Source organism: Hetaerina americana, unplaced genomic scaffold (genome assembly GCF_022747635.1).
Source record: "Hetaerina americana unplaced genomic scaffold, ioHetAmer1.1.p SCAF_5, whole genome shotgun sequence".
In the NCBI taxonomy this organism is placed as follows: Eukaryota; Metazoa; Arthropoda; class Insecta; order Odonata; family Calopterygidae; genus Hetaerina; species Hetaerina americana.
Genome location: NW_027287095.1, coordinates 30,634,750 through 30,651,796, shown reverse-complemented (window position 1 = coordinate 30,651,796; position 17,047 = coordinate 30,634,750).

Below are 17,047 nucleotides of genomic sequence, written 5' to 3'. Positions count from 1 at the left end.
AAAATTTATATTTCTATGTAATCTTAGCTGAACCTAATTTTTACTCGTAACTAAGGTAATCGATTATTCTTATAACTATATTCCATTTTTAGCTGTTTCCGTTGATGAAACACGTCAATACAAATAATTAATTGCAAAAATTTCAATTTAGTTTTCGCAATAAAGAGATGAAATAATAGAATACCCATAGGTAAATTGTACTCGGATAATAATTTACTTACACTGATTTCATTTTGTGGATGTAGTGAAAATGCTACCTACAAAATGAGCCCGGTTTTGTCACAAATAAACATATATACCTGCAGTTTGTGTTCCATGACCATTAATTAGTAAAGATAATATTTATTATTGAGATGATTCAGTTTAAGCTGCGAAAGGCGTAATGCCAAAAAAGTATTTGAAATGCATGAAATCTGTGGTCAACCACTCATCTAGCAGTGGCGCGACCGTAGTTTCGACCATAGACCGACCATAGTCCGACCTTAGTTCGTAAGAGAGAGTATTGTATCCATTTTATGTTTTCCATAAAAAATTATATTGCCTAATGTTCCACGCAAATCGCTTTACATGAATATTATTAAGCGAATATTGGAATCACTTATCATGTCATTAATTGCTTATTTTCCCAAGTTTAAATTCAATTTGAAACCATCGTAAAACTGGTCTTAGTTATTTGATTTGATTTGTAAAAATCGATGAAAAATGATTTTTTAATAAGTAATAATTGTTAAAATTCTTAAAACGATGCATTTAAAAGCATAAATACACTTGAAATGAAGTAAGCTTATCTTAGTAAGCTATTGCTCAATATAAGCTTTGACAGTCAGAATATTTTTGAAATATTCGTCTGAAGAAAATAAGGGATTTCAAACTTCTTTTAATCAGAACTATTGAGAGTCGCAGTATGTTTTTTTATGTGAAACTAAGTAGGAAATATCTTTGCGTTAATTTAATCAGTAGTTAAAATCTTATAGAATTCATTTCGAAATTTTGATAACTTTAATAGTTTTACCATAGCAAATTTCAGTAAAAATGAAAAAGTTAACGTGAGATATAATGAAAGGACACGCTTCAATTTACATGAAAATATATACTACCTTGATCAAAAATTTCCCGGAATTTATTCAGAAAATTAAAAATACAAGTTTATTCATCTAAATCTATATTGTCCCCTTCAAAGTAATCCCCATCGACTGCAACACACTTATGCCAGCGCTTGATCCAATCCTCGAAACATTTTTTATATTCGGTTTTCGGTATGTCCATCAGTGCTTCCTGCGATTTTTCCATTACTTCCTCTCGGCTGCTAAAACGCGTTCCCCGTAATGGTTTTTTAACTCGATTGAACAGAAAGAAGTCACAGGGAGCCAAATCAGGTGAATTCGGTGGCTGTTGGATGGTATTTGTTGCATTTTTCGTCAAAAAATTACGAATAATGATAGCACTGTGCGACGGTGCGTTATCATGGTGCAAAATCCACGAGCTTTCTGCCCACATTTCTGGTCTCTTTCGGCGAATTGCTTCACGCAAACGTCTCATAACGCCCAAATAATACTCTTTGTTTACTGTCTGGCCTTCTGGCAAAAATTCATGATGCACTACACCGTTGTAATCCATGAAAACCGTCAGCATTGCCTTCTTTTTTGACTGAAAACGACGTGGTTTTTTTGGTCTCGGCTCATTTGGTGAACGCCATTCACTTGCCTGATGTCTGGATTGCGTGTCGTACTCATAAACCCACGTCTCGTCTCCAGTAATGATCCTTTTGATGAATGTGGGATCGGATTCAGCCTCGCAAATCATGTCTTTTGCGACGTCAACACGGTCTCTTTTTTGCATGAAATTGAGGTCTTTTGCTGATACACGACGGAAACCCAAATCATTAACCACAATGTCTTGGGCGGATCCATAGGCAATGTTCAAGTCCTCCGCTATTTCTCTGATGGTTAATTTGCGGTTATTGACCAACATTTCTTTTACTTTATCAATTTTTTCACCGACTTTCGATGTCGATGGTCTGCCACTGCGTTCATCATCTTCGATTGACTCACGACCACTTCTGAACCGCTCGTGCCACTGGTAAACGACCGTTTTTTTTAGAGAATCGTTGCCGAAACACTTTTCCAACATTTCCAACGTCCGTGCGCCACTAAATCCGTTTTTTACGCAAAATTTAATACAAGTTCGTTGTTGCAAATTTAAATCCATTTCTGAAATTGTAAAAAATCGCCAACACACACAGAGATAGATGTACTCTTGGCTACGTAACTTTTGCAAATGTCAAGTTATGACACTAAGATTTAAAGGGAATATCAACAACAGATGTACCAATTTAACAAAAAAAAACAGAACTCAAATCGGAACGATGGGAGGGCCACACGGTGGTTATTCCGGGAACTTTTTGATCAAGGTAGTATTTTAGTGTTTAGACAATTAAAAATGGTTAAGAATAATGTTTAGATTAAAGCCATGACATTTTTTCATTAAATTGACAAGTGAAATATTTGTAACTCGTGAGTTCATATTCACTCATCGTGAGATTTTCATGTGTTTTATTCAAATAGTTGACAGATTTTCATAAATTATTCAACCCTGTGAACCACTGAGTTATGTGGCTCTTTCTCGTTTTATATAAACCGCAATTTTTTCAATTTTACTCAAACGTGTACTTTATTTAACGCCATGAAAATCTGGCATGAGAAGGTATTTCATCATCTATCATGAAATAAACTTAAAAGTGTACTTTCCTGAAACCTGATATATGCTGATTATCCTTTGCTTACCGTCGTAAATATTCGAATATTCTGACGCCATCAATATTTTTATATTATGGTGTTTACGGCAGCATAACATACTCAGAGATTGCTTCCGACCTTCGATCGCATCAAAGAGGGTAAGCGTTGAATGAACGAGCAAAGAATGTTGACAATGGCAAGTGCATAATCGACCTTCTGCTAGTTTATTGGAAAGGTTACTAGTGTCACCGTCTATTCTTAGCAAGCTTTTTCATCTGTCTGTAAAAACTACTAACGTAGTTTGCTACATTAATTCATGAAATTCCTCTGTATGGCACAACCTTCTGCCTCAAACAAATGTGTTGATATTTTACTCGTTATCAGCCTTTCAAAACATCGTGCCTCGTCGTACGTGGTGGCAGGAGTTCATTTTCCCTCAAAGAATATCGAGACGACGCCGGGTGTGGGCCAAGAGCCCGCACAGACAGCGATCGATCCCGAATGCGTCCCTGACGGCCAACTCCTTCAATATGTGTTTGTGTCGGTCTCGATAGTACGTCCTCCGTCTTAGCCGCGCCTTGCATTCAATAAGGTCATAAACGTATTCAGGGCCGAAGTTTTCTCATGAGGATGAGAAAAATCATGTCCCGGTTTGCTGAAGTTCATATTTGTATTCTTAGAAGTCGCCCATACATCTATTCTACATTTCCAATGATAGCTGAATGGTTTAAATAGAGGTGACCCCAATTCTTAGGGAGCGGTACGTGACGGTGAATTTTCTAATACTCACCGCGAGCTATACAAACCAAATATTCTTCCGATTCCTTTTTTTTCATTTGCTTTACTTGTATCAATTTATTTCTTTTTCCCATTTGTTGGCGCTAACATTCCACGATATTGTTTTTCTCTTCGTGATATATTTCAAGATCAAGTGCTGCTTTTACCATAACAAAACAAATTTCCTACGGAAATTTTCGAATAGCAGTTAATAGATTTTATTTTTTGCAGTAAGGCGATTAAAGGAATAATATGCTAAAGAATACCACAGTATCACATTTTCTACGCGATCAATTACCCATATCTATAAGTAGATTCACTAATTTATAAGGATTCGTCAAAACTAAATCATTTATATCTTGATTGTTATTCTATTCTAGTTCAGTGGCTTCTAATAAACTATCATTGGGAGTAGCTTACCGTACACGCCCATGAAAACTTCTCAGTTACCTGATGAATAGATATATTATATTTTCCGTCAGTATATGATGTTTAAAAAACGTAAAACGTTTCCTCCACGTTGCAGTCGGCTCCTAAGTCTCAAGAAACGCTGTTGGAACCGTCGCATTTTTATGAATATTACACGCGGATAAAATAAAAATGTGGGTTATCAGAAACATTTCACCGTCGCAAAAATTTTCTCTGATCTGTTTTGCATTTTCACTTCTGGGTTACAAGATGAAAGGGAGAGCATTTCTCTCTGTGGATGAGGATATGTTTACCATGACTATACAGAACACTCAACTTAAGTGACGTTCCAATCCCACCGCACTACGCATAGTAGTCTCAGTGTGTCGCACGGAAGTGCTGAGGTTTGGAATATCTCAGGATATTACGCCGCTCCCTATCCCAGCCGTCCTGAGGGTGGGCGCGTGTCCCGCAAAGTGAATTTCTTAAGGGGTTGAGGAAACCGAGCCGCGGCAAGAGGCGGCGTCTATGGGGTAAGGGGGAGTGTGAGGATGCAATGGTATCCTCCTATCCCTTAGTGGCCTCTTTTACCCTTCCCGAAGGATATAAGAAGAAGGGAACTATGGTGCAAGAGGGTTGGAACGAAGAGAAGAAGAAAATTCTTAAGCGTCTGAGTGCTCGATTAAATTTAAGCACGTCGAAGGACAAATAAATCGCGGAGGAACGTGATTTCCCTTGGCGACTAAAGAAAAAGGGCGAGGCCTTTATTTTTACTTACTTTCTCGTGCTTCGGGATAACGGGTTTTGGACTCCGAATTGGAGTGCCTTAAATTCCTCGTAGTGATTTACTGATAGGGCAATTAAACTGTTTAGCTCCCAACATATATGGAGTATTTTTGCAATTTTCTCTGGAACGTTGATTGTTTCACATTTCACGTAATTTCATTCGAATTATAATCATTGTTATTTCAAGGGATTAGTTAGGGAATCATGACGCAAGAATAAATAAATATGGTATAGTGTAGTACGAGTTGTTTTTTTACCGATAAATGTTTTTTTTATTTCAACGATTGAAACATGAAGTCGTAATGTATCAAATATTGGCATATAAAAATTGAAATCTTAATGATTTGGTTGCAATTTACCAGATTTTCACCCAAATGACTAGGATGGTTTACAGATACTATGTTGCTGAACTGATACAAACTGCTGAAAAAAATAAGTTATAACACCACTTATAGTTTCCTGCTAGTAAAGAATGCACTATGGATAGAGAATAATCCCAATAAGTTTTAACATCTTGGCCTGACCTGTGGAATTAGCAAGATTGGACATGAAGTGCTATATGCAATATGAAGTGGTAACCATCGCTTTTTCCTGCTTGGTTAATGCTTTGTAATTTGCCTTCACATGTTTGACTAACCTTATTCATGCAACAGTTTCCCTGGTGAAAATTATAGAAGAAAATCATAGTAAAACGTTTGAATTGAGAATAATTCAATAACAGTTCTTTGCATAGGATTGCTTAGTTTACATTATTCTGTTATATCAGGAACTAGCTTGAAACACCTTTCATTGGTTTAATTTCTAGTTTTGACGAAAATTTGTGAACTTCAATTCAACGGCGGTTATAAATTCTTTGAACCCTCTGGCAATTAATTTTAGTAGGTATATTACTCTATACTCTCATTGATGGAAAGATTCAAATTCAACACTCGTACAGGATTTTTATTCCCAATTTCATTGCTTTTTCCTAGTCCTTATTTGTAAAAATCGGGACCAAACGTTGATATAACTAGCAGGTCCACCTCATGCCTAAAAGACGACAACATTGAACACCATTGGTGACCAATTGTAAAACAATAAAAATTTATTTACATGCAACAGTGTGAAAAATTACTGCCTGTATCGCAAGTTGCTGGGGAAAACATATGGATATACGTGCTAGCCTTATAGGAAAGTGTGAAGGATAATTTCGTCTTCATTTGTCCTATTTACGAATAACCGTGACATCCGGTCTCTATTCCTTTGATTTTCATAATTTATGCAAGCATAGGAGAACGTGGTTATTCGATTGCGATATATTAAAATTCTATTTGTAATTCAGTCAAATTCAGACTAGCCGGCAGACCCTATTCCTTGATTTTAACCGACCATAAGGAATTCACGTGATGGTAAGCGTTACCTACGAAAAAAAGGTTTCTCTGGACCGTTCAATTCGCGCCCCGCGAGCGGGTTTTTCGCTGAACATTGTTGTGCGGCGATCACGCTCCCGTTCCCGCAACACGTTGCAGCTTCTCCCTCCACCAGTCGCGCCACTTCTCACGTCCACGGACGCTTTACCTCCCAATTTTCACCCCCCGAGGCATCCCCCCGGGGGTGGGTAAGCAAAAAGAGACGGGGGTGGATGACGGGAGGTACGGGGGCAGCATATCAAACGCGTTCCATTGGTGCCCCCGTACCCCTATCGCCACCGGGTCTCCCAAGTACGAGATATGTCGCGGCTATCGATCCACATCCACGCAATTCCAGGCCGTCTCGCTCGACTGAAACCTGTCTCCATTCATTGCCGCTGCTGCCAATTTCCCCCGGCAGATATCCTGCAAACGCGGGGGTTGGGGGTGGGTGGGAAGGATAGGGATGGACGCGCGAAGGGGTGGATTTGCTGGCAGGAAGACGTGGTGTGAGAGGGAAAGAAGGGAGAGGGTTCCGAAGGAATGGCGAACGCCGCACGTATCATGAGGCTGGTAGAGGAGACAAGAGCCAAGGAATGAGGTTTCCTCGTCTGCATTTGGTTTCCCGGATCCATGATTCACGCAGTCTCACACATAATGGATTTTTCCAATTTTCATAGCAATAACAAATCACTACCCTGGAATGGTGCCAAAATTCAACAGTGGGTGGATCATATTGACTCAGGTGATAATGCTCTGCCGTCATACTACCTCTCCGCTCCGGGTTTGTTTCCGGATATGGTGGGAGTTTTAAGTGGCATTCCGGGTCTAAAGCGGGTGTAAGACGCCACCTAAGGTGAATTATCCCTCAAATGGTAATTTTATTCACGGAAAAGTTTGAGATATTTGGAAAATCAAAGCCAGAAATGTGGTACCAACTCGTTAATATATATATATATATATATATATATATATAAACGTATATATATATTATATTCGTATATATTACATAAAACTACAATAAATAGAAATTGTCATATTTTTACTGCGAGAGATTTTAATGACAGAAAAATGAATATCTTTAATAAAATAAATTACTGTTTATAATTTGGTGCATGGTTTTATGGTTCGAGTTGATTTTTCCTCGAGGGTAATTTTACTTCCTCAATTCAATTCTATTTTCCACTAAAAAATAGGCCAAAAAGAAAGATACCCACCACATGAGTACTGGAGCATAAATACGGAATTAAAGTTACGTATTTTGAAATTTGGGTTCCAATATCCATCATTCGGTGTCGTGATTTTTCGTTTCTGTTGGTTTGAATGAGTATTATGCAATCATACAAATAACAGAAAAAATGAGATCAAAAACACCGCCTCGTAATGATACCAACACAATATACTTTTTGTTATAAAATTATAGTTAAATTTTCAATTCATATTATCTAAAAATCTTCATTAAACCTCACAGTGATCTTTCAAAAGTTAAATTATATTTTTAGGAAAAATGTTATAACAAATTAGTAGGTAATGTGTTCTCTCACTCTAAATAATAGATTTCAGTATTATTTATTTATATTAAAGATAGCAGGATTTTTTATTGGCATAGTTAATTTGACAAAAATCGCTAAATATAATGGTACATTAAGATATGTGAATTGAAATATTTTTATACCTACCGCAGCCACAACCTCTCTGCTATTTAAAACCACTTGATACAAAACTATTGGTGTTTTTCTTGTCAAGCTTTGAGTCCGTTGGAAGTAGTCTTAAATGTTAATAATGTCAATAAAAATATCATATTCTATAATATAGACAAGTATTAAATGCACCTATATGATATGCGTGGCAAACTATAAATATCCGTTGGCAGAGTAATAATTTTAAGAAAGGGGGCCTACTTTGTAAGCACATATACACTAGAGAAATAACGCATATATGCACACATTTGCATAATTTTCATGTACATTAAACGTAATATAAATATTTTTCAAAATAATTTTGTTTATTACCGTTTCAAATTTAATAGCTTCGTTCAACCGTAATACACTAGCCCACTCAATTTTCGTCTTCATGCAATCAGACCCATCATATACTCCACGAGCTCCGATGTCAGAATGACGAGTAGAAGTAATAAGACAGCAGTAAGCATTAATAAGTTGGGTGGGGCGGAAGGGGGCTTTGGGAAGGCTAGGCAGGGCCAAAATGCCTTCCTTATGGGATTCGCAAAGCATTTGGGTTCGGCGGGCGGGGGTAAGGGGGCGGACGAGAGGGCCTATTTCACCGGAGGAAGGGGGTGGAAAGAACCCTTTTCGCCCTAAACTCCGGGGGTCGGGAGGGCTTTTCGGTTTCTGCCGGCGGGGAAATGGGACGAAAGCGGGCGGAGGAAGCGGCGGCGTAGGGTGCTTTTTGGGTGAGGCAATTAAACCACCGAGGGTGGCAAGGGATTAGGGCCCATGAAAGAAGAATGATGGGCGCTTTGGGGAAGGGGGGATAGGAGATAGAGCAAGGCAAACGGACAAAGCGGATGCGCAGGGTTAATGGAGAGCGGGCCGCGAAAGGCAGGGAGGGGTCCCAGTAAACGCCGCAACCTCCGCTTAGGCGCGTAAGCGCCTAGCCCTTCCGGCAAGGGAAAGAAAAAGAGACAGCTCGCACACGAACCCATTCGTACAAGTAAATTGCTCTTCGACCCGGAGAGCGCGGCGAATGAAGTTTCGATCACCACGCGCCCCTTGGAATGGGCGAGGCAATCGAAGCGTCGAGATCTCACCCGCCAGTGGGGATATCTATTGGCGATGGAGTTCCTTCGTGAGCATCGGGAATAAATTTAGGACGACTCAGGGGGACTCGTTTTTTGTTAGCCGCAAGAAGGATGGAGCCGATTTCTTTATTTAAAAAAATATGGTGATGCAATAAAATAGAGTAGTTTATATCTATTTGTTCCGTGGAAGTGAAATATTGTAAATATGTTCCCGCGAATGATTAATTTTTCTAATAATTAATTTTTGTGTTTATAAACTTTGTAATCTAAGTACATAGAACTTCAACAATGTTTTTGAAAATTTTGTCTTTCTATTTAAGATAAAAAAAACTTGCAATTTATTGGTTTAAAATGTATGAATGCGTTCGAATAAGTAGGTTTTCCTTTTAAAATTAACCTAGTGCACTTTAGTAGTTTTAAAAAATGCGCGTTACCGTATTTTTCCGATGAAAATTTTATGAAAACGTAGCGTATCTTACTAAATTAATGGAGGACGGGGTAAGGCGTTTAAACCTTTTTTAGGCAGAATTTCTAAGTTTTTGAGAGTTTCATCTTTTTGGAATTGTTTCGTCGTTATTAGATCACACAAATTTCATGTGGAACTCATAAATTTATACTACGGGTACCCTCATTTAATATTCATTGGCGTCCAGTAATTACTAAACCATAGTGTATGCCACCTAGGTTACTTCTACCAACACTCTCATTTCCTAATACCCACAAAAGTTTACATACTACTGGATATCTTCCAGATATTTCAACCATGTGATATCATTTAATGTTATCGGACTCAATGCATATTTTTGATTATTGTTGATCAAGATGATAAGAGGTTTTCTTTTTAATGTAAAACTAAGTCCATCAAGTGATAATAATACAAGTGCTGAGATTAATTGAAGTTAAAAAATTTTATATCTTATTTTTACTATGTTTTACTTATTGAAGGGAATTTAGCGAAGGGTTGTAATCAAAGAGTGCTTTTAACTAGTATACCTATTTTTCCATTGTTTCTGAATTTTTAATTAGTAATTCGTTTAGGGCGATTACCTCTGATGAAAATAATAATTTTAAGTTAATTAAAAAATTACATGTGTCAACGCACACTCGCTATTTATTTATTATGTAGATATAAATGTATGAAAGGGGTGTGCATATGTCATATGATTCGAAAATTCAAGTTTTACGTAGTACAGGGTGTGGTAACTTAACTTCCTTTTTTTCAAACCGAAAACGCTTTCCAGTTGAAGTTGAGTTGGAACCAGAAGTTGAATTCTTATATGACCTGTTTGTGTGGCCATTGAGAATTGGCTGGTTGAATACTAAAAATAGCACCCATTTTTATGTTTGTGGGTTATTTTTCTACAAATGTTAAAGGTTCTTTTTTAAAGATATGTAGTTAGATATTGAAGCAATAAATTTGAAATAAAATTCCAATAAAAAGAAAAGAATCAAATTCTGTGCCCTAATTTTTAAATAATATCATTAAATAAAATTAGGGAAAAGTTTTAAAAACACAGAATATCTATAAAAAACATTTACCATCCAGTTCATGCCTAAATGGAGAAGTAAAATATACCCTTAAGTTTATCGGCAGTCCATGAAATTAATCTGTATTCTTAGAAATCAAATTAAAAAGTTTCACTTTTCTTTGTCCACTGCTACTAGTTAGATATATGATCAAACTTGGATATTATCTCCGTCGAAACTATAATTTAGAATTTTGCGTAATGTTGTGTGCGCTCAGTTCTCCTTTAAACTTAAAATTCCCAACTATTTCTGGTGACAGCTTCATTAGGGGCTCGTATATCCTTTAATTAAAATACTTCCTTGGTATTCACCCGTGCTCATGCCGTACATTAGCCCGAAATGTGAACTCTATTGACTTTAAAAATATAACACGAAAAGCTTTGTGCAACAGCAATTAGGTTCACCACCAATTGCCTGCACATAGTAGTACATATATCGCAACCTTCATTAGTATTCGTGAGCAACTCTCCTCCTATTAGCAACAATTTATCCTGTGTCCGTTTATCTCCTGTCTCAATTTTTTATTTTTAACATGTTTCGTTTTGGTCGGGACAGAAATTGAATAAGCTAGTCATAGCTTATTCAGAGATCAATGGTACTCTTAATTCTACTAAATTTTAATTCTACAATTCTGCGACTTAAGATGGGTATATCAATCACATTAAAATTTGAACATTTTTTTAGAGAAAAAATCAATCACATTGATCAAAATGCGAGCACTGGCTGGACTTTTGGAGTACATTAACCAATTAAGCTAAAAATATCTCCCCTTTCATTAAAAATTTATAAGGAATTTAAGGGCAACATTTTTTATGACAAATTAGCGTGCGTAAAATGTCAGAAGATAATTATAGTCATGCGCACAGCACTACAGTTCTTAAGGTTGAAAGAAAAATGTAAACAGATTGATGAAGTTTTCTCGGGTCTTCCACCGGGTCAGGGGTTTAAAGTTTGGGCTGACATTTCGATGCCCGACTCGTGCATCGTCCTCAGGGTAGATGCACGAGTCGAGCATCGAAACGGCGGCCAACATGGAACCCCTGACCCGGTGGAATACCCGAGAAAACTTGATCAAGAAAATACGCCGGGAAGCACTCAGATTTCAATGTAAACAGATAGTTATTGTCCTTGGAAAATCAAAGAATTGCTATTGTTGTAAATTTTGCAAAGGCACTCTGATAGGCAAGCTCATCGAGGAATTCATATTGGAGAATGAATTTATTTGCCTAGACTGGAATAAACTTGTTATTATAGGAGCAGTTCAAATTAATATAGGTTAAGGATGCATAAATTTCAAGTTTATTTTTAATACTGCATTTATTTTAGAAAAAACGCAAAACTCTTAAAATAATGCCGTTATAAAAAGGTATAGTCTATATTGATTACCATAAAAGCCTTAAAAAAATTAAAACTCATGAATATGCTAAACTCTTACATTCACGTCCATAAGCGATAGGTTATAAGTTTCTCAACAAGTAATTACTGCCTTATGAGAGACAATTTTATTTATTTCTTTAATATTTGTCCATGAAACCAGCCTGGAAGCGACTGTTTTGCAATAAAAGCGTTTTATTGGAGTCCAAAACTCATCTGCCTTTCGGGAGAGCGCGGTTGCGTTGCTTATTTACGAGAGCCTGACTCGTTGAAAATGGGAAATGGTTTCCCATCCCCCCAAATGATCCAAAAAAAGTGTCACAATGACTGCATCACTTATTCTAGGTCAAATCCGTAGGTTACTCTCCACCAACTCTCCTGAGACGCGGTACTTTGGGAGAAAATAAACCCAATTTATAGGGAGTACTATGTTGACTCCTCCAAAAACTCCTCGTCTTTCATCTCCCTCTTCTTGCTGTTACATATTTGTACATTAATATTACACACACATGCATATATATACTGGCTGGAAACGCCGGAAAGGGAATTGGAAGACATTGGCGGAAGGAGAAGAGGGGAAATCGAGGGCGGATATGGAGAAATCTAGCGTCTTGATGAATAAAAAAGAATCACAGAGATCTGAGATGAAGCAAGGGGAAGGCGTTCTTATCACTTTCCACACTCCTTCCCTTCCACGAGAAACCGAGATGGTGGAGGCCGAGGTGGAATCGTTTTTCATATGCATCTGAATGAAACGTGCGTCAGGTTCTTCGATGCTCAAATGTTCTCGAAGTGAATGAGGCGTGAACGGAAAGAGGGGATAGACGTCTTTGACTCCCGAGTTTCCGAACTCGCGAGAGGAGCGCCGAAGAGAAGTAAAAGGTCGAGATGGAATATTCGAGGGAATGTTTTAGAAGTTGTGGGGAAAGGATTGGAGGCGGGAAATGGCGAATAATGCGTTAATTAATACAGTCTTGGGAGGAGCGTGGGATTGAATGAACTCAAGGGTTTGGAGGAAATCAAGGCAGGTCAATTCGGAGATTTAGAAGGAGGAGAGCAACACAAAATGAAAATGAAGAAGGGTTTAAAGAAGAAAAACACTATAAATTCTTTGAAATTGAAAAGATATCCCTCCCCTTACCTTCCTCTACTCCATACGTTTACAGTTTTCGAGGGTGGTGCATGGAGGGGGGAATAATGGGTTGGCGGAAAGTCTTGGGAAGTTTGATTTAGCTCGTCAAATATAAGGTGACGGGTTAAAAGAAATAAGGAGGCAAAATAGAAAGGGAGAGTGAAAGGTGAATGCCAGGAAGAGGTGGCAGAGGAAGAGAGAGAATATAATTTTGTAGAAATGGAATGGAAGGTGATCATTACTCAGGCGATTCTTCCAAGGGAACTGAAGACGAATGCAGACACAACAAAATTTTTAAAAATATTTCATTTTGTCTTTGATTAGTCATATGAATCAACCTGTAGCAATTTATGAGCTTTTTTTAGATAATATTTTAAAAACAGCTTCAAATAGATTTATACCTTAGATGACTTGGCTAATATCGTGAGTAACATATGTGCAGAAACAAGAAGACATCAATTAACATATTCATTTCATACACTCTGGAAGGTTGAGCTAAAGTTGTGGTTGAATAGAAGTGTAAATACATTTAACTCCTTTTCGATTTGCTCCGTTGTTTATTTTTTATCTCTTTTGTGACAAATATATGAAATTTCTACTCCTTCAACTTTTCAACCCATGCCAAATAAAGTAAATCCCAATGTAGACATAAATTTCTAATCATATTTAGCTGAGGATACCGGTTCAGTTATGTTTTGAGCGAGGCTATCAGTGAAAGGGCGAAAGTAAAATAAGGAAATCGTGAATATGCACGGTTCATAAGAGGAAGAGCCTATGGACCACGGGGTCTCAGGGGAGGTTGTAAACACGAGTAGGAAAGGAAGGAGCTGGGTCAACGCGAAGAGATGAGTTGAAGGAGATGAGAGGGGTTGAAATTGCCTCGCCACGTTCCCGCTCACTCTACAGATTAGTTTTCGAGTGCCAAAGGGATATTCATCTGCTTTTGCAAACGTCTTGATGTCTGCCGGGAGAGTACTCAGTTGGAAATGCCGTGGGAATTCAATATTTTGAGCGTAGCAATAGTAATCCTAGAAATAACTCTACGACGTACGGTTAAGATACTGTTTTGTTTCATGACTTAATCTGAAGTCATCGTTTACCATGAAAAAACAAATGCAAGGTTCAATTGGGATAACCTTATGAATAAAAGAGCGCTTCGTAAACATAATTCTGTGGAGCATGGCATTATCTGGATCTGAAACTTGGAGACTTTGATGAGCATACTCTATGTCAGTATTTGAAACTTTGTGCTGGAGGCTGGAAATAAAATTGTTTCAGAGATATAATGGTGAAAAAATAACTATCAAGAAAATAACAGGGTTAGAAGGAAATATGGAAATTAATAATAAAAGAGAGACTGGATAATGATTAGGTAATACTAGAAGTATTATGAATTTCTAATAATTTAATAGGAGATTAAATACGAATATAAGTGAAGGTCCGCATAAGTGATGGTCCCATTAGAAATACCACGGGAACTATAAGTAGATTAATTGAAAATATTTGCTAGAAGGAAAACCTATTTAGTAGTAAATCACTTGGCATAAGCAATGGAAGAGTTCCAGTTAAACAATTTTTCTGTTGACAAAATGATGTTGATAAAACTTAGCTTTGGTTACTAAGCTAAGTGAGGCGCTCTAGCGCTAAGGTTTGGCTGTCACAGCAGGCTACCTGAGAGGCTTTGGAGTGATTGGTGACATCTGGGGGAACGCTCAGAAACGACAGAGAACTTCATCAGCATAACAGCACCAAATAGCTTACTGCCCTCGACAAACGGTATTATCTTGGAGGACTCATATTTGGTGAAAAAAATAAGGAGGATGAGGAAAAATAAGTCAGTGGGACCGGATAATATCTCAATTGACATTCTAAAACTGGGTGATACCGCAATAGCTATGTACCTGAGTCATCTATTTAAAGTAACTTTAAATAATGATGCCTTGCCCAATGATTGGAAAAAAGCAAATATTACACCAATTTTCAAGAAAGGGGATAAAACAATAGCCAACAATTATAGACCGGTAAGCATAACCTCAGTTGTTTGCAAAATAATGGAAAAAAGAATCGCTGACTACATTCGGGAATGGTGGGAAGAGATAGATGGCTATTCAAACACCAACATGGGTTTAGAACGGGATACTCGTGTGAAACGCAGCTTTTGGGATAAAGTCAATACATCGGCGATGCAATAGATGAAGGAAAGGAAGTGGATGCAGTCATTGTTGATTTTTCGGCAGCTTTTGACCGAGTGCCTCACGATAAATTATTGTTAAAGTTGGATTCGTTACCATTGGACTTGAGGGTAAAACAATGGATAAAAAATTTTCTCAGAGGCAGAACTCAAAAAGTAAAATTAGGGGATACATTTTCAAATGAGGCGAGCGTACTAGCAGGAGTTCCACAAGGTAGTGTTCTAGGGCCATTACTCTTCCTTATTTACGTAAACGATCTACCAAACAATTTACATTCCCAAATAAGACTCTTTGCTGATGACTGCATTATATACAGACGGATAGAACATGTAAATGACCACATAATATTACAAAATGACATCGATCGCCTTGGTGACTGGGTTACAAATAATAATATGGGCATTAATATAAGTAAAAGTAAGCATTTAAAATTTTCAAATAAAAAGAAAGCAGAAAAGGAAATTTACACCCTCTTTGGAGAAAGAATCCCATGTACTAGTCAATACAAATATTAAGGCATTTATTTAACTAGGGATGTTGGGTGGGGGGTCCAAGTAGATAATTTGACACGGAAGGCATTTAAAGTATTGCATTGGGTGATGAGAAATTTAAAAGGAAGTAGCGTAGCCACAAAAGAAAAAGCATATAAGGCACTGGTTATCCCTATCCTAGAATACTCCTCCATAGTATGGGATCCATATGAGGTGGGACATATTAAAAAGATAGAAAAAGTTCAAAGAAAGGCAGCAAGATATGTACTCGAAAGGCACAAAAGAACAGGTAGTGTCACGGATATGTTAGATGTACTGAAATGGGAGAGTTTGAAAAATAGAAGAAAAAGGAGTAGGTTAGGCGCGATGTATAGAGTTGTTAAAAAGGACGAATCGTGGGAAGATTTATGGCAAGGGATAGAAAAGCCTAACTTTAAGGGAAAAAACGACCATAGCCACAAAATAAAAATAAGGACTCAAAAAACCAATAAGAAAAAATACTCTTTTTTAAATAGAACCATAATTGATTGGAATCAGCTGCCTGGAGGTTTGTTTGAGCCCTTTACATCCAATTTTAGAAGTTTTAAGTTGAAATGTAAAGCAGCCACTGGGTAGTAAACTTCATTGTAGTCATGAAAATATTATTTGTATGTGATGTGGACGGCATATTGTATGTGATGTGGAAGTTTGTTTGTATGTGATGTGGAAGTGTCATTATGTATAAATATTTTATCTCTTCTGTTTTTATGTGTTCGTATGTAATTTTCGTTGTAGAGTTATCTTTGACCTAACCTGACCGTTGCCACCAGGAAATTTGCCTAATTGCAACGTAATTGTGTAAAAATAAAATAAAAAAAATAAAAAATAAGTCATTACGCCTGAGCTGTAATATTGTAACTACAGTTCGTCAATTCCGTTGCCGTTTGCTTAACAATAGCCAAACTTGGTTGTCTCTAACAAATTAATTGATATTTTTGTATTTTGGGAAATATTCAACTTTTGTATCGTTATTTAGATTTTTCAGCAATTGAGGCAAAGTAAGCTGTTAAATACATTAAAATGACTTATAAATTAGCTAAATGTTTTGAGAAGAGGACGCATAGTAGTAAGTAATTGAACGAATTACATCGAAAACCTAATGATAGTTATGGTCACCTCACTATTTAAAAAAATTCCAAGCATTTAACTCATGAACCATGACATTCGTCGAATAAACATTTTATAGAGGGGTTAGACGAAAAGAAAACTTAATATGACATGAATGCATGAACTGGAGCACCTTTAGTTTTCTATACCGACCGATTTTGAAATAGTGACCATAATTATTCATCCTAAATTAACCCTTATATTTTATTCCGTTAATAATTCACTCCGATACATGAAGTGTCCATTGATTAAAATTAATATTATAAACAAGGTATTGAGTTTAGTGCACTATTTTTATTCAGTAATAACCCAAAAATAACCTCATTTTTT